Source organism: Salmo trutta, chromosome 28 (assembly GCF_901001165.1).
Source record: "Salmo trutta chromosome 28, fSalTru1.1, whole genome shotgun sequence".
NCBI classification, from domain to species: domain Eukaryota; kingdom Metazoa; phylum Chordata; class Actinopteri; order Salmoniformes; family Salmonidae; genus Salmo; species Salmo trutta.
The window spans coordinates 20,369,908-20,395,313 of NC_042984.1; the positions used below are offsets into that span (position 1 = coordinate 20,369,908).

At 43.5% G+C, this 25,406-nt stretch overlaps 1 long non-coding RNA gene across 1 annotated transcript; it reads left to right on the forward strand.

Moving 5' to 3' along the window:
• Window positions 1–273: 273 nt before the first annotated feature.
• LOC115165768 (uncharacterized) lies at window positions 274–963 on the forward strand. The gene is made up of 2 exons (XR_003870237.1): window positions 274–747; window positions 860–963. It is a non-coding gene; the product is annotated as an uncharacterized LOC115165768 (long non-coding RNA).
• The last annotated feature ends 24,443 nt before the right edge of the window (window positions 964–25,406 follow it).

Sequence of the window (25,406 nt, forward strand, 5' to 3'; positions counted from 1 at the left end):
TATTTGTAATTTTTTAACTTCTTCTTGAACTGCACTGTTGGTTAAGGGCTTGTAAGAATTTCACGGTAAGGTCTACACTTGTATTCTGCGCATGTGACAAATTAAGTTTGATTTGATATAGCTAATCCTGGCTACCAATGTTCTAGTATTAATTTATTGAGGCAAGCAGATCAGAGATGTCAAGGTGGTACTCAAGCATTTGCCATGTGTATGGGACACATATGTATGGTCATTTTTGATGTTTTATTTTGTTTATTTTGCCTCCCAGGTATTTGCATTTAATGTAAGTATATAATTACTGCTGCTAGGGGAGCTGTGACGTCAATTAAGTGAGTTAGTGAGATATTTAATTAACATTTCTTCTTCATTATGGTGAATGACTAGTTCTGAAAACAAACGTTTCTCTGTCTCATCATTTTACCCTATTAATTCAGGTATGTAATGTGCAAAAATGTAATATGACTCAAAATATTGAGGTAACATGGTTAATTACATAGTGAGCTTGGTGATGTTTGAAGGCACAGTTAACTGATGTAAACAATGCAATTGTATATAACATTATTGCATATACTGTAGTATACTTTTTTTGACTGACTTAGTGTTTTTCTTTTGCTGTTTTTTGTATTAACGCACTTTGAGGTCACTAATACTCCACCTGATGTGGTAGAAGTTGTCGAACCAGATTAGAACTCCTTCAAAGACCATCTTCAGGCACGGACTGAGAAGGATGTGGAGGTTTTTGACCAGGTAAAAATTATTGTTCGCTGTTCATTTATTTTCTGGCCTTCCACGAGATATATAAGAGATGTATATGTAATAATATTAAATAGAATTGCATTTATTTCTATTATCAATCAAGGTGAGACTGAACATGGACTGGGTGCATGAGAAAAAGTGGAGCCACCTGAGAAGAATCAAGGGGACCAAGTGCTTTGACATCTGGGCAAATTACTTGGCTTGGAAGAAGGACGAAAGGAAGGCGAGACCCGGGAAAGCTTGGTGCTCTTTCGCTCCTAGCTGGGGTCAACATCCGTTAAGGGGAATATAACAAATCTCAGATGGTAACTATTTGCATTTGCTGCCTCGTGGTGGGTGGCATCGCTATGCTGTCAGCAGTACCAACACTGGCCCAGGTGTTTCTCCAAATAGTCAATCTCAAGGCTAACCACTGGGTCACGTTAAGTAACCGCCACTTCCAGGTAGGTACTGTTAGGGTGTATGACTCCAGTGGTCATGACGCCACCCTGGAGTTTCTCTCAACTCATCTCTCTATCTTTCCCAGGGACCATCCCTTCCCAACCCCACTAACATCAAAAATTAGATAGGTATCCTTTATTTTATGTCTGCCATTAACATTAATCCATGTCTAATCAAACATTTAAAGTAAATAATTATAACTATTTTTACATACCTGACAATCATTTAACCTGTGTGTTTGCTTGTTTACGTCTGTCTCCTACCCTGTTCCCTTTACTCTGCTCCTGTTCTCCAGGACCTAGGGGTTCTGCCTAACACCCAGACATGGATCCACCTGATGTCCTCCATTACCAACCACCCTCCAACTTTTCATTACATCAGCTACTGTTATTGTCAAGTTGTCATTATCTGCTAAGAAAGAGCAAGACAACTATCATACTGGGCACATAATGTGAGCTGCACAGACTAGCTAAAAACACTAGCACTGCAAACACTCAGAACAGAGAGGGCAGCAGCGCCTGAACTTTGCAGTTTCCCTCTTCGAGTCCACTACCTGTTGAAAAACAAGTGACAGGCAGAACCTCCCATCCACACAAGACCCACCTCCTCTCTATTCGACACACCAGAATTCTGTATTTCAGTCTACGATTGCCATGTGAGTGTATAAAAAATCTGAAAGTAAATTGATACACATGTACCAAAAGAATATCAATGGTTATGTATTCAAATCTAAAATATTGCTAGATTGGTTTTCACAGCTGTTTCATAAGGTGTTTGTTATTGTAAATTGTAATGCATCCCTTGGTGGTATTTGTTAGTTCAACATTATTAATTGTATCAAAAGACATACAATAGATATATATTCAACCACAACAATAGATATATATTCAACCACAAGGGGGTACTAATGAGCTATGACTTTTTTAAATCATTATTGAGGACTAAAATTATTTCAGTGTAGGTAAGGGAATGCCTGTTTAAAATGAAAACATGCCAGCCAGACAAGCCAGTGTATGAATCAAATGTATTTGCATATTAATGGGGTGGAAATTGGTTCACTTTGTGATCTGTAAGGTAAGTAACATTAATGTGTTTGTGGGGGGGCATTGAAATTATATTATGTTTACCCTGATGCCTGTTTATTCATAAAAAGCAGAAGATGGTAAATAACATTAATCACAATGGTTAGCCCATGCAAATTAGAAGGAATACATTTAGCCTAATTGGTAATAAATATGACATGGGGGAAAGTCAGGATCCTACTCAGGGTTTTGTTTGTCAATTCCAGATTAAATATAGGTCTTCATGTGTATCAAATCTGTAGGCAATTGTGGACTAAATCAATGATAAACAGCCTAAATGTTCAGGCTTCATCATGATCTGTGATCAAAACAGGCTGGGGTGTTTACGGTTCCGTTTAGTCTAAGGATATGCGTAAGAACACAACTGCACTGAAATGAATAGCCTGATTCAATGGGATTCTCCTGAATAATACATGTTTTTATCTGTTAAGTTGTTTGGTTGATGCATAGACCCATACCGATTCTAACTGCATTAGGCATAGCTCTACATTGCAGAACATTTAATAAACCAACCACATTTTCCTGTGATGTTTAGACTGCGCAAGACCTTCGATAGGCCAGTAGACTGCAGAAATAATTGTGGAGTTTATCATTGTTATAGCCTAGATCGCTTTATAAAATATGGACTGTTGCTTTTTCTATGGCTAAGCAAACAAGTGGTAGCATATACTTTTTGCAAGTCTCTATAACAAGGCCTATATCCTCACATACCCACTCAATTCGAATCCTGCCTTTAACCATAAAACATCTCCACAGAAATGTGTTGATGAAGGATTGTATGGTGACTGATTGTGTCTGTTAATCCGGTGAAGTGGGGGAGGGAAACAAGGTCAAATCATGACATCAGTGATTTTCAGGTCAGAGAAAGATGCCAGAGATTCCAAGTTGGATGACTGTTCAAAATAGTGGGTTTGCTAGCTAGCCAACCGTTACCGACTAGCAGCGCTGTAGATACTAATACATTACAACGGAACGATTTGACTAGTGCAGTGTTAGCTAGCTAGCTACATAGTTGTCTTTGTCATAGCTTGATAATTGTGTAGTTTAGTAATTATCGAGGTTAGCTAGGTTAGCTAGCCAGCTATTTCCGTCCCCCGCGACGCCATTGTTCCATACCTAGCCAACTATTACCGACGAGCTGCATTGTAGAAACTAAATACATTACAAAGGAACGTCTTGATTAGTGTTATGTTATGTTAGCTAGCTACAAAGTTGCTTTTGTATAATAGCCAACCTCTACCGACTAGCAGCACTGTAGAAACTATTACATTACAACGGAACGACTTGATTAGTGTTGTGTTAGTTAGCTAGCATTTTCGTCATTTTAGTCAATAAGATTTTCGCAACGTAAGCTTAACTTTCTGAACATTCGAGACGTGTAGTCCACTTGTCATTCCAATCTCCTTTGCATTAGCGTAGCCTCTTCTGTAGCTTGTCAACTATGTGTCTGTCTATCCCTGTTCTCTCCCCTCTGCACAGGCCATACAAACGCTTCACACCGCGTGGCCGCTGCCACTCTAACCTGGTGGTCCCAGCGCGCACGACCCACGTGGAGTTCCAGGTCTCCGGCAGCCTCTGGAACTGCCGGTCTGCGGCCAACAAGGCTGAGTTCATCTCAGCCTATGCTACCCTCCAGTCCCTAGACTTCCTGGCGCTGACGGAAACATGGATTACCACAGATAACACTGCTACTCCTACTGCTCTCTCCTCGTCTGCCCACGTGTTCTCGCATACCCCTAGAGCATCGAGCCAGCGGGGTGGTGGCACTGGAATCCTCATCTCTCCCAAGTGGACATTCTCTCTTTCTCCCCTGACCCATCTGTCTATCTCCTCATTTGAATTCCATGCTGTCACAGTTACCAGCCCTTTCAAGTGTAACCGATGTGAAATGGCTAGCTAGTTAGCGGTGGTGCGCGCTAATAGCGTTTCAATTGGTGACGTCACTTGCTCTGAGACCTTGAAGTAGTTGTTCCCCTTGCTCTGCAAGGGCCGTGGCTCTTGTGGCGCGATGGGTAACGTTGCTTCGGTGGGTGTCAGTTGTTGATGTGTGCAAGGGTCCCTGGTTCGAGCCCGGGTTGGGGCGAAGAGAGGGACGGAACCTACACTGTTACACAAGCTTAACATCCTTATCATTTATCGCCCTCCAGGTTCCCTTGGAGAGTTCATCAATGAGCTTGACGCCTTGATAAGTTCCTTCCCTGAGGATGGCTCACATCTCACAGTTCTGGGTGACTTTAACCTCCCCACGTCTACCTTTGACTCATTCCTCTCTGCCTCCTTCTTTCCACTCCTCTCCTCTTTTGACCTCACCCTCTCACCTTCCCCCCCTACTCACAAGGCAGGCAATACGCTTGACCTCATCTTTACTAGATGCTGTTCTTCCACTAATCTCATTGCAACTCCCCTCCAAGTCTCCGACCACTACCTTGTATCCTTTTCCCTCTCGCTCTCATCCAACACTTCTCACTCTGCCCCTACTCGGATGGTATTGCGCCGTCCCAACCTTCGCTCTCTCTCTCCCGCTACTCTCTCCTCTTCCATCCTATCATCTCTTCCCTCTGCTCAAACCTTCTCCAACCTATCTCCTGATTCTGCCTCCTCAACCCTCCTCTCCTCCCTTTCTGCATCCTTTGATTTTCTCTGTCCCCTATCCTCCAGGCCGGCTCGGTCCTCCCCTCCTGCGCCGTGGCTCGACGACTCACTGCGCGCTCACAGAACAGGGCTCCGGGCAGCCGAGCGGAAATGGAGGAAAACTCGCCTCCCTGCGGACCTGGCATCCTTTCACGCCCTCCTCTCTACATTTTCCTCTTCTGTCTCTGCTGCTAAAGCCACTTTCTACCACTCTAAATTCCAAGCATCTGCCTCTAACCCTAGGAAGCTCTTTGCTACCTTCTCCTCCCTCCTGAATCCTCCTCCCCCTCCCCCCACCTCCTCCCTCTCTGCGGATGACTTCGTCAACCATTTTGAAAGGAAGGTTGATGACATCCGATCCTCGTTTGCTAAGCCAAATGACACCGCTGGTCCTGCTCACACTGCCCTACCCTGTGCTTTGACCTCTTTCTCCCCTCTCTCTCCAGATGAAATCTCGCGTCTCGTGACGGCCGGCCGCCCAACAACCTGCCCACTTGACCCTATCCCCTCCTCTCTTCTCCAGACCATTTCCGGAGACCTTCTCCCCTACCTCACCTCGCTCATCAACTCATCCTTGACCGCTGGCTACGTCCCTTCCGTCTTCAAGAGAGCGAGAGTTGCACCCCTTCTGAAAAAACCTACACTCGATCCCTCCGATATCAACAACTACAGACCAGTATCCCTTCTTTCTTTTCTCTCCAAAACTCTTGAACGTGTCGTCCTTGGCCAGCTCTCCTGCTATCTCTCTCAGAATGACCTTCTTGATCCTAATCAGTCAGGTTTCAAGACTGGGCATTCAACTGAGACTGCTCTTCTCTGTGTCACGGAGGCTCTCCGCACTGCTAAAGCTAACTCTCTCCTCTGCTCTCATCCTTCTAGACCTATCTGCTGCCTTTGATACTGTGAACCATCAGATCCTCCTCTCCACCCTCTCCGAGCTGGGCATCTCCGGCGCGGCCCACGCTTGGATTGCGTCCTACCTGACAGGTCGCTCCTACCAGGTGGCGTGGCGAGAATCTGTCTCCGCACCACGTGCTCTCACCACTGGTGTCCCCCAGGGCTCTGTTCTAGGCCCTCTCCTATTCTCACTATACACCAAGTCACTTGGCTCTGTCATATCCTCACATGGTCTCTCCTATCATTGCTACGCAGGCGACACACAATTAATCTTCTCCTTTCCCCCTTCTGATAACCAGGTGGCGAATCGCATCTCTGCATGTCTGGCAGACATATCAGTGTGGATGACGGATCACCACCTCAAGCTGAACCTCGGCAAGACGGAGCTGCTCTTCCTCCCGGGGAAGGACTGCCCGTTCCATGATCTCACCATCACGGTTGACAACTCCCTTGTGTCCTCCTCCCAGAGTGCTAAGAACCTTGGCGTGACCCTGGACAACACCCTGTCGTTCTCCACTAACATCAAGGCGGTGACCCGATCCTGTAGGTTCATGCTCTACAACATTCGCAGAGTACGACCCTGCCTCACACAGGAAGCGGCGCAGGTCCTAGTCCAGGCACTTGTCATCTCCCGTCTGGATTACTGCAACTCGCTGTTGGCTGGGCTCCCTGCCTGTGCCATTAAACCCCTACAACTCATCCAGAACGCCGCAGCCCGTCTGGTGTTCAACCTTCCCAAGTTCTCTCACGTCACCCCGCTCCTCCGCTCTCTCCACTGGCTTCCAGTTGAAGCTCGCATCCGCTACAAGTCCATGGTGCTTGCCTACGGAGCTGTGAGGGGAACGGCACCTCCATACCTTCAGGCTCTGATCAGGCCCTACACCCAAACAAGGGCCCTGCGTTCATCCACCTCTGGCCTGCTCGCCTCCCTACCTCTGAGGAAGCACAGTTCCCGCTCAGCCCAGTCAAAACTGTTCGCTGCTCTGGCACCCCAATGGTGGAACAAGCTCCCTCACTACGCCAGGACAGCGGAGTCAATCACCACCTTCCGGAGACACCTGAAACCCCACCTCTTTAAGGAATACCTGGGATAGGATAAAGTAATCCTTCTAACCCCCCCCCTAAAAGATTTAGATGCACTATTGTAAAGTGGTTGTTCCACTGGATATCATAAGGTGAATGCACCAATTTGTAAGTCGCTCTGGATAAGAGCGTCTGCTAAATTACTTAAATGTAAATGTAATAGAATATTGGCCAGTCAAAGAGGAGCTCAGTGTTCCAAATGGAGTAATATTCAAGGGTCAGAGAGTCGTTATTCCCCGGTCTCTGCGCCCTGAGATGTTGACGTGCGTGCACTCAAGTCACATAGGAGGCGAGGCCTGTTACAGACAAGCACGTGACACACTGTATTGGCCAGGAATGCAGAGTGAAATCAAAGACTATGTCAGTAAATGCACAATCTGCAATGAATATGCCATTGAGCAACAGAGAGAGACGATGATGTCCCACGAGCTACCGATGCGCCCCTGGCAGATAGTAAGTTTAGATCTCTTCCAGTACAGTGGCAAAGACTTTCTGCTGGTAGTCGATCATTACTCAGACTTCTGGGAGATTGACCTCCTCCCCGACATCTCAGCAGAGACAACGATCAAACGCTGCAAGGCTCAGTTTGCCCGCTATGGCCAGCCAGATAGGGTAATTACAGACAATGGACCCCAATTCTCCGGAGTTGAGTTCCGAAAATTTGCTGCAGAATGGGAATTCGAGCACATCACTTCATCACCACGACACCCAAAAGCTAATGGGAAGGCGGAGTCCGCAGTAAAAATTGCAAAGAACCTCTGCAAAGAACCTCTCCCCGACAGAAGGCATGGATAGCAGCCCGTCCCAGCGCCTCATGGCACGGCGCTTAAAAGCAGCTCTGCCAGTAGCCAGCACTCTCCAGGAGCCATGTGTGGTGACAGACGTGCTGGTGAAGCTACGTCACAGAAGACAGGTCCCCAAGTTCATCTACGACAAATCAGCAAAAGACTTACCTGAGCTCAGGGTTGGTGAAACGGTGCGAATGAAGCCACTACCAGGGGAGCGGACGGGCCTTTGGAGACTCGGATCCTGTGTACAGAAAGTGGCACCACGCTCCTACTTGGTCGAAGTGAATGGATCACTGTACTGTCGTAACAGGGTTGACCTTCGGATTGCTGAGCCAGCACCTACTCAGAACCCTGATGGTCAAAGGGGTCGCATGACAAAAGACGGAATCCCAGCAAGTCACATGGGGCCTGAGGCACTGGGCAAAGAGCCAGGGGATCACAGGTCGGCCGCTCCCTCGCCTGTCAATACTCCCCTTAGACAGTCAGGTGACACGCCTGTGCGGGAACCCGCAGTCCTCGCAGACAAGCGCCCTGTCTTTTCACGCTGCGGGCGTCTGTCCCAGCCACCAAAAATACTTAATCTGTAGGTTTCCCATTAGGGATTGTTGACAGACAGAGATAAAAGTGAAGAGAGTATCAAAATGTGTTAAGTTGTCACCTGAAAAAAAAGAAAAAAGAAATAAACTGTTCATGTTGGAAATTATTACTAGGTTTGTTTTGTTAGTGAATTGACAGCTCCTGTCCTATTTTATAAAAGGGAAGATGTTATGGGTGTAAGATGGCACAGTGATGCCATCTGTTTGTAAATGTTAATTACTGCAACTCCAGTGTTTTTACCGGTGTGGTTGAGATACCCGGATGTATTGTAGTGTACTGAACAAGACTGGTTACTCGCATCAACGCCTCTGTCTCGTCATTTAACATTCAAACAATTGCGGTCCAAACACTTAAAAAAGACACACCCTCGTCCACTTACCCTCGCCTTATGCCCTTTGGGGATTCCCCGTCGCCATCTTGGAGGGTGGTCCAAATGATTAGCCAAGCAAGGGAAGTTTGTAACGTAAGCCCCTCAGCCCTCATTTTAACCGGCTTTGCGAATGGAAAATTATGTTCACTCCGGGGCCTGAAACTCCCCATAATTCAATTTGTGACGATTGTACATCCGCTAAGAAAAGTCAGCGTAAACTTAAAAACAACATCAATGGAGAAGTCAAGTAAAAACAAATGCAAATAAGTTAGAAATTTTGCTACTACGTAAAAAGTAAATATGTTTTTGTTTGGTTATCTTTTAGATATTGTAGAAATAAAACATCTTCCTTCTTCAGACGTTCCAGCTAGGCAGGCTAACGTTGGTTAGCTAATTAATTTGCTAGCTATCATACAGTAGGAGTATATTAATAATGATATATTTAATATAAGTAGACATGCATTCATAATTGACTGTAGCGCATATAAAGCACCCACAAGCTACTGGTGGCTGAAAACACAATCATCACGGGATGAACCAGTGATGAATTTCTGGCCAAGGGTGGTCCATTTAAAAATCCTTCCTTCCTCTCTCGCCCCTTGCCCTGTAAGTGTATACTCGTTAGACGTCATGATACGTCCACTGTCCACATAATTTGAGGGCTGAGTGGATAGGGTGTGTCTTTTAAGTGTTTGGACCGCAACCCTAGGCTACCTCCAAGAAAGAAAAGAAAAGGGGTATTCCTTGTCAGTTGTACAACTGAATGCATTCAAATGAAATGTGTCTTCCGTATTTAACCCAACCCCTCTGAATCAGAGAGGTGTAAGGGTCTGCCTTAATCAAAATCCAGGTATTAGTCGCCTGGGGAACAGTGGGTTAACTGCCTTGCTCGGGCAAAATGACAAAAAAAGTTTGAATCCCAAAGCTACAAGATAATCTAGTAACCTTTTAGTTACTGGCCCAACGCTCTAACCACTAGGCTACCAATAAGCCCTTGTGTTTATATGATGCTAGAAATAGGCATATCTACACAGTAATGGTGGCTGCGATATCAACTAGCCTAATAATTTTTGCATTGAGGTGATAGGCCTATTTTAGCTAAATCAACAAATGAAATTGATGAACTAAACAGACACTTAAACTAACACGTAACGCGTAACACATGTAGACGTTTTTAAGGCGTTCATGGTAAGATCATTCATAATACTCTGACACGTAAACTGACAGGTGATGTGTCAGTGACATATTACGCAACCTGAACAATACGTCTACATGACATGTACGTATCACGTGACGTGAACGCGTCGGCAGTTTGACGCCTTAGAAACAAACTTGTCTCCATTGACAGTCCATGTTAATTCATGGCGTTATTTTATGACGCTAGGAAGACGTTAGGTGACTTGGTGAGAGGTATCAGTAGCTTCACAAGACTTAATTCTGGCAAGAATCACCCCCCATAGGCAGTAGGTCTACATATGTATCCTACATAGACTAATAAAACGTGTGTGTATCCTGTAGCCTTCCGATACTTGAAACTTGTATATTTTAAAAACTTTTCCACAAGTTCAAATGTAAAATGAACATTTTAAAATAACATTTATATTTGAATGCAATTAAGTTAAATGGGTATTTGAATTACTAGGCATTTTCTGCCATCTGCTGGTGCCATTTAAAAACAACAAGCTGTGGCCATGGGATGGCATGGGTGACAACAAGCCAGTGGCATGAGCGAAGATGGTAGATAAATGAAGATAATTCACCAAGGCTGTTTACCACTGGGTGTGTAGACACCAACGCAATAGCAGCTGGGTCTGGTCTACTTAGTTCATTAACTTCCATTGAAGAAAAAAAACAGCGAGTGGGGTGTCTCACTTCCTCTTCTGTCTCTGGCATGAGTCGTGTGTGGCACACACAAGGTCAAAAGTCAGCTACACCCATACATTTAGGGTGAACTGTTTAGGAACGAGCAGATAGTTATATGCATCAAATATACATGAATGTGCATTCTTTATAGATATAAAAACAAAACGTAGTACTTACCGCCATTTGAATCCTTAAAGAAAATGTGCCATATCCTGATAGAAAATAATTGTAAAAAATTATTTTGGAGGTGTGACACTTCTCATCCTTCCCTCCCGCCGTTTTTCGTCTGTCTCTCACACCATCATCAGCCACCTCTGATTATTGAGTTGTGCTCCTTTATAAATGCTATACCCTATACAACATTCAGCTATTTCTCTTCTAAATCTCTTTTAAATCAGCTCTGTTGGAGTCCTTAGCACAAATCATTTCAATTTCAACTAAATTCTTTATTAAAACATGCTCTTTAAAACCCCATAAAAATGAAATTAATCAGATGGCCCTTGACTAAAACAGTCTATGAATCGTAAAAAAGTGAATGTCACCGGCCGCTTGCGCCACCTTCATTATCATGCGAGAGGCCAAGGGACTGACGTCAGGGACCTGTTAATTTAACAGTTGCGAATGGTGACGTACTTTTGTTGCAAGATGTTACCTTCTATGAACACACCCCGTCTGTCTCTAGCATCTCAGCCAATGGCTACGTCTGCCTGTGTCTTGGCCTATTTAGGATCCATAATAAATACAAATAGGAGGGTTTATTGCAGGGCTAGGCAAAAGTGAAATTCCCAAATATAACGTCTTGCTAGAACGAGCTTGGCCATTGAGCAGTTTGAGCATCAATTAATGACCTATGGCAAATCCTACTCTGGCTTAAACTGACTTCAAATGTCATCTGGGCCAAGCGGCCTTCTGGAGCCGTAAATAAATACTTTATAGACAGGTAATTGCAAAATAATGGAAACACAAGTAAATGAGGGATACAAAGTCTATTGAAAGCAGGTGCTTCCACCTGCTTTAGGCAATTAATATGCCCTCATGCTCAGGGGCATGCATACAAATGCTGGGCAGGCCATTACTCTGGCTATTATTTTGGCGACCATGGTGCCCGCATAGGATCCACAGGGCACGAGTGGTCACTGAATGGTTTGATGAGCATGAAAATGATGTAAAACATATGCGCCCTCCCCAAAATAAATAATCAAAATAATCCTGAACCATTTTGCACATAGCTACTTCATTGAGGAAAAGTGTACTTACTATGCCTGTGATATGTGGTTGTCCCACCTTGCTATCTTTAGATGAATGCACTAACTGTAAGTCACTCTGGATAACAGCGTCTGCTAAATGACTAAAATGTAATGGCCGTCTCAGTCACCATATCACGATAGTGTCACATCCCTCCAATACAGTTCCAAACACTTGTAGAATCTATGCCAAGATGCATTGAAGCTGTTCTGGCTCGTGATGACCCAACACCCCATTAAGACAATGTATGTTGGCGTGTCCTTTATTTTGTCAGTTACCTGGATCTCCATAACTTTGATTCTCATTTCCTTCTGCTGTATTGATTGACCATTTCAGGCCCAACATTGTATTGTAGGATGAATATCAAAATTGATATCAGGGATAATGTTACATGTGTTATGTGTTAAATGTGATTTAATGTAAGAACAGTATGCATACATTTTTACATCAGCCCCAAAGCAACTGACGAATAGTCCAAATAATTCAACGTGAGACATGGCACCTGCTCCAGAGGAGTAACACTGACTAATATTCATAAACACCTCCATCCTCATGTAGGGTGTATGACCTATTAGGCTACAGGATATAATGCCCAACTAACTGCTTTCAATGCATTTTTTAAATCAACAAAATCACATTGTACTGTGACCGGGGAGTCATGTGTTTGGATGGGTAGCTGAGGTGAGAAGATAAATGCTATTCCATAAAGGCTGTAAGTCACGCATTGAGTTAGTTAATTCATTCCTAAAATAAACAGTACATTCTCTGCCCTAGTCTCTCCACCTGGTCCCCCTCCACAGGCAGATGAGCAGGGCATTCTAAACACCTGGGCAAATCCGATTTACCGATTCAGTTAAATTAGTCAATCAACCCACCGGGATCATAAAGCACATCTTTGCCCCTGACGCATAGACCCACGGTACTTGTCCTTTTTATAGTTCCCTATAACTCACCTGAGTTCCCTATAACTCACCTGAGTTCCCTATAACTCACCTGAGTTCCCTATAACTCACCTGAGTGACTGGACGTTGATGTATCACACACAGAGAGAGCGTTTGTGACATCACATGGACCTATGGTAGTGTCACCCTATTGTGGTGACTTTAAAGATGGGGTGGGGACATGGGGTGGCGTGGGGGCAGTGCATGGGGTATATAACCCTTTGGGGGAGAGAGCAGAGAGAAGATAACCCTCTCCAGACCTCAGGAGCTTCCCCAAGCTGGCCCTGGACTCAGATACTCATCCCTACTGTCTGGAGATCTCAGCAGAGACGGTGAGATCACACAAACTAGTTGGTATTGTGCCTGAACAGTTACACCAAGAGAAGTATCACAACATATTCCCTTTGTCTCTCTTAGGTCTCAGTCCAGCTGGACTACTGGAAAGACAGATGACGAGAGATGTGAGTTTTTAAAATGAAAGATGATAAGGAGCATATATTAAGCTACTATCACATTTTGTTTTGGGAGTAGTGGTTTCATGAAGCATGAACTACTACAGTGGTAATTGTTCTCTGTTTCAGGAGTGGCTGGAGAAACAGAGTCACCTCAACCCCTTCAGCCGCTTCTTTGGCATCAGGAAGCAGTCCAGGAAAAGAGTGCTTCTGGAAGTACTGTGTCTAACCCAGTCAACTGTCCATAGAGTAATACATTCACACCATGCATTATGATGAAGAGATGTGGCTTGTACTGAGACACAACCCCTCTCTTGCACACAACAAAGCATACACATGCGCACATATGTACATGAACGCATACTGCACATTCACACACAGGAAAACACACACACATAAGGACACTACACACAGACAGGGATGGACTGAATGGATATCCCACAGGTTGATATATGTTACAGTATGTTTGCGGACTATTTTGTTTTTTTCCCTGTCCCACCTGTGTGTTTTAAATGTTCACTGTTTGATGTTACTGAGCAAACATGACCTGCATGAAGAACTAAATGGCTGTGCTGTATATTAAATACAAATAAAATCTTCTACTTGGAAAAGCTCTCCGTTGGATGTCTGGTCCCTGGGAAATTAGTCATTGAACTACCAAATGCATTTATGCAGTCTGTGATAAAATAAACATTGACATCTCTTCACACATCTCTTCACGCAAAAAGACCACATGAAGAACATAATATAATGCCTACCGTCTTTATTTGAGTCATAAGGAGATGTGATTCATTGCGGAAGACATGCAAAGGAGTCATGCTGTTCACTGTAGGTCTGAGAAGCAGACATTTGGCAGATCCGATTAGTCAGAAAATGATACTGTGGTATAATCTCATTGTTTTGTAAGACAGTCCATCAACCCCGGACACCATTCATCCGCTCCATTGGAAAAGCAGGCGGATACTTTGTATTAGACTTTCTGGACAACGGAAAGTAGAGAGGTGAAGGGAAGAAGGGAGGGAGAGGAGAGAGAGAGAGATTGTGAGCGAGAGAGAATATGAGAGAGTTCGAAGGAGAGAGAGTTAGAAGGAGCGAGAGAGTTAGAAGGAGAGAGAGAGTTAGAAAGAGAGAGTTAGAAGGAGAGAGAGAGAAGGAGAGAGAGAGTTAGAAAGAGAGAGTTAGAAGGAGAGAGAGAGTTAGGAGAGAGAGCATAAGAAAGAGAGAGTTAGAAGGAGAGAGAGAGAGTTAGGAGAGAGAGAGAGTTAGGAGAGAGAGAGTTAGGAGAGAGAGAGAGTTAGAAGGAGAGAGAGAGAGTTAGGAGAGAGAGAGTTAGAAGGAGAGAGAGTTAGAAGGAGAGAGAGAGTTAGAAGGAGAGCGAGAGTTAGAAGGAGAGAGAGTTAGGAGAGAGAGAGTTAGGAGAGAGTGAGAGAAAGTTAGGAGAGAGAGAGTTAGAAGGAGAGAGTTAGGAGAGAGAGAGTTAGGAGAGAGAGATTTAGAAGGAGAGAGTTAGGAGAGAGAGAGTTAGGAGAGAGAGAGTTAGAAGGAGAGAGTTAGGAGAGAGAGAGTTAGGAGAGAGAGAGAGTTAGGAGAGAGAGAGTTAGAAGGAGAGAGTTAGGAAGAGAGAGTTAGGAGAGAGAGAGTTAGGAGAGAGAGAGAGTTAGGAGAGAGAGAGAGTTAGGAGAGAGAGTTAGGAGAGAGAGAGAGTTAGGAGAGAGAGAGTTAGAAGAGGGAGAGAGTTTTGAGAGAGAGTGAGAAGGAGAGAGTTAGGAGAGAGAGAGAGTTAGAAGAGAGAGAGAGTTAGGAGAGAGAGAGTTAGAAGGAGAGAGAGAGAGTTAGGAGAGAGAGAGTTAGAAGGAGAGAGAGAGAGTTAGAAGGAGAGAGAGAGTTAGAAGGAGAGCGAGAGTTAGAAGGAGAGAGAGTTAGGAGAGAGAGAGTTAGGAGAGAGTGAGAGAAAGTTAGGAGAGAGAGAGTTAGAAGGAGAGAGTTAGGAGAGAGAGAGTTAGGAGAGAGAGATTTAGAAGGAGAGAGTTAGGAGAGAGAGAGTTAGGAGAGAGAGAGTTAGAAGGAGAGAGTTAGGAGAGAGAGAGTTAGGAGAGAGAGAGAGTTAGGAGAGAGAGAGTTAGAAGGAGAGAGTTAGGAAGAGAGAGTTAGGAGAGAGAGAGAGTTAGGAGAGAGAGAGTTAGGAGAGAGAGAGAGTTAGGAGAGAGAGAGAGTTAGGAGAGAGAGTTAGGAGAGAGAGAGAGTTAGGAGAGAGAGTTAGAAGAGGGAGAGAGTTTTGAGAGAGAGTGAGAAGGAGAGAGTTAGGAGAGAGAGTTAGAAGAGAGAGAGAGTTAGGAGAGAGAGAGTTAGAAGGAGAGAGTTAGAAGAAGAGAGAGAGAGTGAGAAGGAGAGATAGTTAGAATGAGAAAGTGAGGGAGAAATAGAGGAACAGAGAAACAGAGAGAGTCATCAACAGTAATTAAGATCAAACATTTTAATATACATGGTGTATGAAAAGGAATTATCCTTATATTGACCACATACAAGTGCACATCACATAATACTACAGTAATATTATTTCTAAATGTTGTTGTGTTTGTCTTTCTGACCTGCTGCTGCCTTGTTCAGCGTAAAGTCTGTTGTACATAGAGGCACCCATCCTTGGGAGATCTCTCTTCTCCAGCTCAGCACTGGGCCATGCTGCATCCTCTCTGGTTGTCTCCAGCATGGGCCCCTCTTCACCTCCTGGCACCCGATAACCTACTGACTGGAGGAGCTCCAAAAGCTACCGGAGGGAGGGAGTAGAGAAGGGAGGGAGAGAGGGAAAGAGGTAGGGAGGGAGAGAGCGAGGAAGGGGATGCAAAAGAAAACATCAAATGACAGCGTGGGTCAGAAGTTCCTTGCCTAGGAAACATGTTTAAACAAGCCAGCTACAGACAATAATCTATTCAATGAAGCGGTTTTTAAATATATATAGATTAACCACCGTTGTCCCATGACTTGAGCCAGCAAGTTTATGGTTAATGTAATCCGTGTTCATAAACAAGATTTGAGTCAGGATAAGCTGTCTCACCTCAATCAGAGTGTCTGAATCGGTCTGCAACGACTTGCAATCACATGTCCAGAGAGACAGCAGCAAAAGTGTCAGTATTCCCAGCTTCATCATCTCTCCTATGACACACAGAGGACCATCTCAACTCCTTAGTCCTCATTACAAAGTATAGGTTAAAAGGTATTCCCTATAGGCTTTCTAGCCTGCCTAAGATCTGGGAATTAAGTTCAGGCTAAACCATGACTTTCAAATACATTCAGTAGATATGAGAACCCAATAAAGTCCTACCTTCTGAGTCACCTGTGTGTTGCTGATTATGTTGCAGTATGGCGTTCTACTGAAGTTGAGTGTAGCCTTGGTACACCAACATGTGTTTTATAGTCTCCCCCTGAGCCTGCCCTGACCAATCCCTGATGCTTCTGGGTCGCCTCCACACTAAACCACTGTCCTGCATCATAACCTTTTGATTAGATTGATTATTTGTACTGCACTGTTGAGGGAGCTTGCAACGTAGCATTTCGCTACGTTGTTTATAACTGCTGTAAACTGTGTGCATGAAGAATACATTTTGATTTGATAACCCCCAGGCAAGTGATCTCTCAGCCCCTCACTGCTCTGCTGACGTGACACTGTACCTGCCGCATCCCCCAATAATCTACAGCAGACAAAAAGAAGAAACACACACACAGGAAGGCCATTCCACAAAATGAGTGCCTTTTGCAACCCTTTGTACATTTACATTTTAGTCATTTAGCAGACACTCTTATCCAGAGCGACTTACAGTAGTGAATGCATACATTCCATTGCATGCATTTAAAAAAAAAAAAATGTTGTACTGGCCCCCCATGGGAATCAAACCCACAACCCTGGCGTTGCATACACCATGCTGGCATTGCACACACCATTCTCTACCAACTGAGCCACAGGGAAGACCCAGAATTTAAGTAGAAATTGTGCACCAATTTTCAATTTTAAAAACCTGTCATATTCAATGAAGTGCCCTTTAATAAAGACCACATGGAGAATTCAATAAATCAGAATTCAGCATTTTTACATGTGCCTCCGTGCACCCTCATTGTAAAGCCCTAGATATTTTGTTTCTTTGACAAAGTAATTTCTGAATGGCATTATTTATTTAATGTAATTAGTGATTCATTTTAAGGTTAAAAAAAGACCTGTCCCTTATTTTAAGGCCACCCCTGTTACATGAACTGAACTCTCGTTTTAATATGGTGAAACTATTCCTTTTTTTAAATTATTCAAAATAAACATGGAACATCTAATATTCAAATCATAGTGTAGAAGTAGGTGAGCTGGTTCTACTCTTTTTGAAAATGTTCTGGTGTTTTGTGGTGGAAAACTGAGTGTTATCCACTGATAGAGAGGCTAGAAATGTTTTAACAATGTTTTTTGTCAAGCTTGCGTACAATTGCCCCTCCTTGTTGCACACAACAAGCATCCATTTCCCCTGTCACAAGATGAAATCGTCAACCCTGTTATGGTCAACCCTGTTACGGTCATCCCTGTTACGGTCAGCCCTGTTACTTTATTTGACTCTTAATAGTGACTTGCTATAGTATGTTTTATTTATTTAACCTCTTGAGATGGGAAAACATGTTTTTTATTTAGTTGAACATGTGTATTAATACTCTTGTGTGTATTGGAAATGTGTTCTTTGCGTATCCTAACTCACTGAGACACATTGACTGTGACTATGATATGACTGTACTACACCAGTGGCTCAGAATTTAGAACTACAGTAAGTTGGACCTCTGGATCAGTTAGTCCACTCAGCTTTGATCCAATGACTAGCTTTACTGCTTGGGCTGGGCAGTATCGGAGGTAACTGTGTCTGTGAGGTTGCTTTGTCACCTGCGATGCCCTTTGAGTTAAAATACCGCAGGCGTTTTTATTGCCAAATTCAACTCTACTGAATAGGATAATGCCCTTAATGGGTGTAAAGTGAGTATCAGATGGCCGGAATTGCATTATTAATGATATTACCCATTATATGTGAATTGATTGCCCCACATCTATCTTCAGAGCTTGTGCTGTTAGGTGACCTAAACTGGGACATGCTTAACACCCCGGCCATCCTACAATCTAAGCTTGATGCCCTCAATCTCACACAAATTATCAATGAACCTACCAGGTACAACCCCAAATTCGTAAACACGGGCACCCTCATAGATATCATCCTAACCAACCTGCCCTCTAAATACACCTCTGCTGTTTTCAACCAGGATCTCAGCGATCACTGCCTCATTGCCTGCATCCGTTATGGGTCTGCTGTCAAACGACCACCCCTCATCACTGTCAAATGCTCCCTAAAACACTTCAGCGAGCAGGCCTTTCTAATCGACCTGGCCCGGGTATCCTGGAAGGATGTTGACCTCATCCCGTCAGTAGAGGATGCCTGGTTATTCTTTAAAAGGGCTTTCCTCACCATCTTAAATAAGCACACCCCATTAAAAAAAAATTGAGCCAGGAACAGATATAGCCCTTGGTTCACTCCAGACCTGACTGCCCTTGACCAGCACAAAAACATCCTGTGGCGTACTGCATTAGCATCAAATAGCCCCCGACATATGCAACTTTTCAGGGAAGTTAGGAACCAATATACACAGGCAGTTACGAAAGCAAAGACTAGCTTTTTCAAACAGATATTTGCATCCTGTAGCACAAACTCCCAAAAGTTCTGGGACACTGTAAAGTCCATGGAGAATAAGAGCACCTCCTCCCAGCTGCCTACTGCACTGAGGCTAGGAAACACTGTCACCACCGATAAATCTATGATAATCGATAATTTCAATAAGCATTTTTCTACGGCTGGCCATGCTTTCCACCTGGTTAACCCTACCCTGGTCAACAGCCCTGCGCCCCCCACAGCAACTTGCCCAAGCCTCCTCCATTTCTCCTTCACCCAAATCCAGATAGCTGATGTTCTGAAATAACTGTAAAATATGAACCCCTACAAATCAGCCGGGCTAGACAATCTGGAACCTCTCTTTCTAAAATGATCCGCCGAAATTGTTGCAACCCCTATTACTAGCCTGTTCAACCTCTCTTTCATATTGTCTGAGATCCCCAAAGATTGGAAAGCTGCCGCGGTCATCCCCCTTTTCAAAAGGGGAGTCACTCTAGACAAAAACTGCTACAGACTTATATCTATCCTACCCTGCCTTTCTAAGGTCTTCAAAAGCCAAGTTAACAAACAGATCACCGACCATTTCGAATCCCACCGTACCTTCTCCGCTATGCAATCTGGTTTCCGAGCTGGTCATGGGTGCACCTCAGCCACGCTCTAGGTCCTAAATGATATCATAACCGCAATCGATAAGAGACAATACTGTGCAGCTGTATTCATCGACCTTGTCAAGGCTTTCGACTCTGTCAATCACCACATTCTCATCGGCTGACTCAACAGCCTTGGTTTCTCAAATGATTGCCTCGCCTGGTTCACCAACTACTTCTCAGACAGAGTTTAGCATGTCAAATCGGAGGGCCTGTTGTCTGGACCTCTGGCAGTCTCTATGGGGGTGCCACAGGGTTCAATTCTCGGGCCGACTCTTTTCTCTGTACACGTCAATGATGTCGCTCTTGCTGCTGGTGATTCTCTGATCTACCTCTACACAGAAGACACCATTCTGTATACTTCTGGCCCTTCTTTGGACACTGTGTTAACTAACCTCCAGACGAGCTTCAATGCCATACAACTCTCCTTCCGTGGCCTCCAACTGCTCTTAAATGCAAGTAAAACTAAATGCATGCTCTTCAACCGATCGCTGCCCACACCTGCCCGCCCATCCAGCATCACTACTCTGGACAGTTCTGACTTAGAATATGTGGACAACTACAAAGTCCTAGGTGTCTGGTTAGACTGTAAACTCTCCTTCCAGACTCACATTAAGCATCTACATTCCAAAATTAAATCTAGTATCGGCTTCCTATTTCGCAACGAAGCATCCTTCACTCATGCTGCCAAACATACCCTCGTAAAACTGACTATCCTACCGATCTTTGACTTCGGCGATGTCATTTACAAAATAGCCTCCAACAATCTACTCAGCAAATTGGATGCAGTCTATCACATTGCCATTCATTTTGTCACCAAAGCCCCATATACTACCCACCACTGCGACCTATATGCTCTCATTGGCTGGCCCTCGCTTCATATTCGTCGCCAAACCCACTGGCTCCAGGTCATCTATAAGTCTTTGCTAGGTAAAGCCCCGCCTTATCTCAGCTCACTGGTCACCATAGCAGCACCCACCCGTAGCACGTGCTCCAGCAGGTATATTTCACTGGTCACCCCCAAAGCCAATTCCTCGTTCGGCCACCTTTCCTTCCAGTTCTCTGCTGCCAATGACTGGAACGAACTGCAAAAATCACTGAAGCTGGAGACTCATATCTCCCTCACTAACTTTAAGCACCAGCTGTCAGAGCAGCTCACAGTTCACGTCACCTGTACATTGCTCATCTGTAAATAGCCCATACAACTACCTCATCCCCATATTGTTATTTATTTTATTTATTTTGCTCCTTTGCACCCCAGTATCTCTACTTGCACACTCATCTTCTGCACATCTATCACTCCAGTGTTTAATTGCTAAATTGTAATTATTTCACCACTATGGCCTATTTATTGCCTTACTCCCTTGTCCTACCTCATTTGCACACATTGTATATCGACTTTTTCTATTGTATTACTGACTGTATGTTTGTTTATTCCATGTGTAACTCTGTGTTGTTGTTTGTGTTGCACTGCTTTGCTTTATCTTGGCCACGTCGCAGTTGTAAATGAGAACTTGTTCTCAACTAGCCTATCTGGTTAAATAAAAAATCTAATTTAAAAAACTTACAACAGTGCAGGTACAATTTGAACGTATAGCACTAAAACTATATAGTGTTAATATAGAGCAGCTGGTAGGCAGCTGATTGGCTGTGGGTTGTTACAACAAAATGTGGCTATAGTACTGGCATCGGTGCACTGGATGATACAGTAGAAGAAAGAGGCAAAATCACACTTTGTTAGAGTTTTCTTCATTTTTTTATTTTTTTATTATTTTACAGCAGAAAGAATATAAAGCATTCAGAAAACATCTTCCATATTTTAAGGGCATTTCAAAACGTTTTGCATGGCTTCAGCAGCTTTTTTTTTAAACATATCCATCGAGTCAGTGACGCTTGTACATGCACAATTACAAAAATAAAACTTACAAACAAGAAAGAGGGGGAAGAAAAAGGAGAGAAAGCAAAACACAATAGGGGAAATGAAAATAAGGAGTGGTTGAAATAATAGAGGAAGGAAAGAAAGAGAGGTTCACATAACAGGGAAAGACTGAGAGAAAGACAGTTAAAGAGGAGAGGAAAATAGCTCTAACACTAGTTCACATGCAAAGTGTCAAGGACCCACGACTTTGTATTAAAGCAGGGCCATTTTTTTCTTCTTGGTTTGGAATTGATGAAAACGTGCAGTTCGGTAAAGGGTGCCATACAATTGCTGTCCATAAACTACTGAATGCTTGTCTTGCAATACTGGCATTTGCATAAGAGTACGTCGACTACATGTGTCCAATCATTTTTATCTTCACTAGGTCTATAGGTCTCCACAAAAGAATGCTTATTGCTCTGTGTCCACAAGTGGAAAAGGTTGTGAGATGGTTTCTGCTCTGTTGTCTTGACGTGCCTACCTTTCAGTAGTTTGAGTGCATTGACAAAGGAAGAGGAGGAAATACCATCCAGTCCCTCAGGTCAATTAGCAGAGTGTAATGAAGGTAATAAAATCCATATGAAGTGCCTGTTATAGCTAACCTGTCATACCATCCAGAAGATGGCCATTCCTGAAGGGCTTTTTCTGAAACCGTCCCTCTAAGATCTGGTCATCTTCAACTACCCCAACGTACGTCTCAGGAAGACCTCATCTTCAACTACCCCAACGTACGTCTCAGGAAGACCTCATCTTCAACTACCCCAACGTACGTCTCAGGAAGACCTCATCTTCAACTACCCCAACGTACGTCTCAGGTAGACCTCATCTTCAACTACCCCAATGTACGTCTCAGGAAGACCTCATCTTCAACTACCCCAACGTACGTCTCAGGAAGACCTCATCTTCAACTACCCCAACGTACGTCTCAGGAAGACCTCATCTTCAACTACCCCAACGTACGTCTCAGGAAGACCTCATCTTCAACTACCCCAACGTACGTCTCAGGAAGACCTCATCTTCAACTACCCCAACGTACGTCTCAGGAAGACCTCATCTTCAACTACCCCAACGTACGTCTCAGGTAGACCTCATCTTCAACTACCCCAACGTACGTCTCAGGAAGACCTCATCTTCAACTACCCCAACGTACGTCTCAGGAAGACCTCATCTTCAACTACCCCAACGTACGTCTCAGGAAGACCTCATCTTCAACTACCCCAACGTACGTCTCAGGAAGACCTCATCTTCAACTACCCCAACGTACGTCTCAGGAAGACCTCATCTTCAACTACCCCAACGTACGTCTCAGGAAGACCTCATCTTCAACTACCCCAACGTACGTCTCAGGAAGACCTCATCTTCAACTACCCCAACGTACGTCTCAGGAAGACCTCATCTTCAACTACCCCAACGTACGTCTCAGGTAGACCTCATCTTCAACTACCCCAACGTACGTCTCAGGAAGACCTCATCTTCAACTACCCCAACGTACGTCTCAGGAAGACCTCACTCAGATGTTACAACATGTCATCATCCATATCTTAACTGAGATGAAATGTTGGATAACTGAGAATAGCTTTATAGACTATTTGAAGCTGTGTGTGATGTTATGACGTAATCATAGATTCACACAGCAACTCCTTGTTTTAATGAGAACCATCAAGCCAGAGGAGGTCAAAGGTTGAAGTGTTACTAGACTCATTAGCATAGTCTATAAAAGAAAGGTAAGCATTTACATAAGACTTTAAGCCCTAGTGTCCCATAATGCCTACAAATTCATTTGTCAGAGCTGTAGCCAAGACAGAAACAATTGACCATACTGTCAATTGTGATAAGCTTGTCCTAATTATAATTATCTATACTACAATTACTTGTATCCCCTAGTTCTGATATCGTGCCATTACGTCTCTCCTCAGCTCACCTTACTTACTTGAGAGGAAATGGATACCAATAATGTATCCAGTATCAGTAGTAATTTGCCTGTTTTATCCAGAAAGCTCTGTATCCTATTTCAATAGTGTGTCCTCTCTCTACACTGAATCACCATCAATGTCCTGCTCCACTTCCTCCTCCCCATTTTGGCACCCTGAGTAAAATACAGAAGGGAGGTGAGCTGTTCTCTAGGACTAGGAGCAGGCTAGGAAAATAACACATGATGAGCTCTCTCTGCTGAACTGTGTACAAGTGAGACTGACTATGCCCTGACATATCTGGATGTGTGCAGTGCACTGTCGCCTGCGTGTGTGTGTGTGTGTCTGTGTGTTGTTGCCTAGTAAAAGACTTGCAGTATACTGTTGGGTTGGGAGCACACTATTTTTAGATCCAAATGAATAAATGAATTTAAAAAAAACTTTCTTCTAGAAAAACTTGCCCTCATGCTATCCCAAGGAACATGGTCAGTAAATACTGCCAACTGATCAAAGTTTGTATTTTTAGGATTCCCCTCTGCCTTCCAATCAACTGCCCTCCATCTTTCAGAGTTCTGTGACACGTCATACAAACGTTCTTCGCTTTACAGAACAGTAAGTCTTTTACAAGTCTATCTGACTACCAATTTTAGAAAAATAAGCATGCTTTGGGTGCAGTTCAGTCACCCAGTTAACTATTTTACCCATGCAAGCATAATAAAACCTTCCCATACTGCCACAGCAGTGCATTAGCTGGCATTCTTACCACTATCTGAATGATGAATGCAAGGCAATAAAACCACAAAAGTTATGGAATGGAATTCTCATGGTTTCAACAGGCAGTTCCAATAGAAAATAAAAATGCTTAGAATGTTGACTGGACGGAATGCATTCCGTGGTGGTACTGGGTTGTTTAAGGGAACGCTGTCACCTGACTGAATTTAGTGATGGTTTTTGGATTGATATATGGTATCATACTTGATATACAGTAGTCCTAAATAATTATGGATTCAGGTGATCTTTTTCTCTCCAAAGCCATGTTTTTCTCCTTAGGTACAGTACATTGCATGCTTCCTGACATTGGCTTTGTGCCATCAATCGGGATATGATTAGGCACTTTCTACATAAACACTCTGAAAATAGGTTTACATATCAAGTCTCTGTAAAATAAACACAAACATACAGAGAAATAAACCCAGCAGTATATAATAATAAAAACATCAGAACAGTGTCTGAGACGAAATTCAGCAATTGAAACAACAAAACATAATTGTCCAATGGCATTCACACCTTGTTTGAATAATGAACGTCATCACTTGAATGGAGAATACGCCATCTGGTTGTTTTGATATGAATATAATATACTTCAGCAAAACTGCAAAAACCAGCAGACTATTGGATAGAATATATCATGGATTCACAGATCAAATCAATTGGTATCAATATTTCTGTTCCCACCACTCACATATCATTTCATAATCTTTCAAACACGGTCCTCACATATGCCATTATGAGCCAGACATATTCTTCTTCAGAAGTTGCTACAATGACATTGGTGCATCTTGTAACATTTACACGTTTATAGAGGCTGACTTTTGCTCATTGACTTGGCTGTGCTGATCCATAATAGTTCATATGTATCACTATAGTCCCATCACTGTTTAATTGTGTTCTTTTTAGCACCTTAGATTGTTTAAATAAGTGTTCCTCCTGTAAGTAAATTACCAATTTACTTTCACAAAGAATACCAGTCGAGAGACGCTACACATGTACCTCGTTCACTGTGGCCACATTACATTTTGACAAAGAATAATTCTGGTCTATCCAGACCCTGACAGCCTTAGTCAAGTTAAGCCTCCAGCCCACACTTAGAAAAAGTATTGTCTTGTGTCAGCAGTTTGATAGGTTGATCTAGTCTGTTTCAGGGTTTCCCAAATTCGGTCCAAAGCTCAATGATTTAATAATCACAGCTAAATGATTTCATCACCTGTGCGTTGTCCTATTAAACAAATTAGGATTTAATAATCATAGCTCGATAATTTCATCACCTGTGTGTTGTCCTATTAAATAAATGATGATTTAATATATATATATTTTTTATTTATTTAAC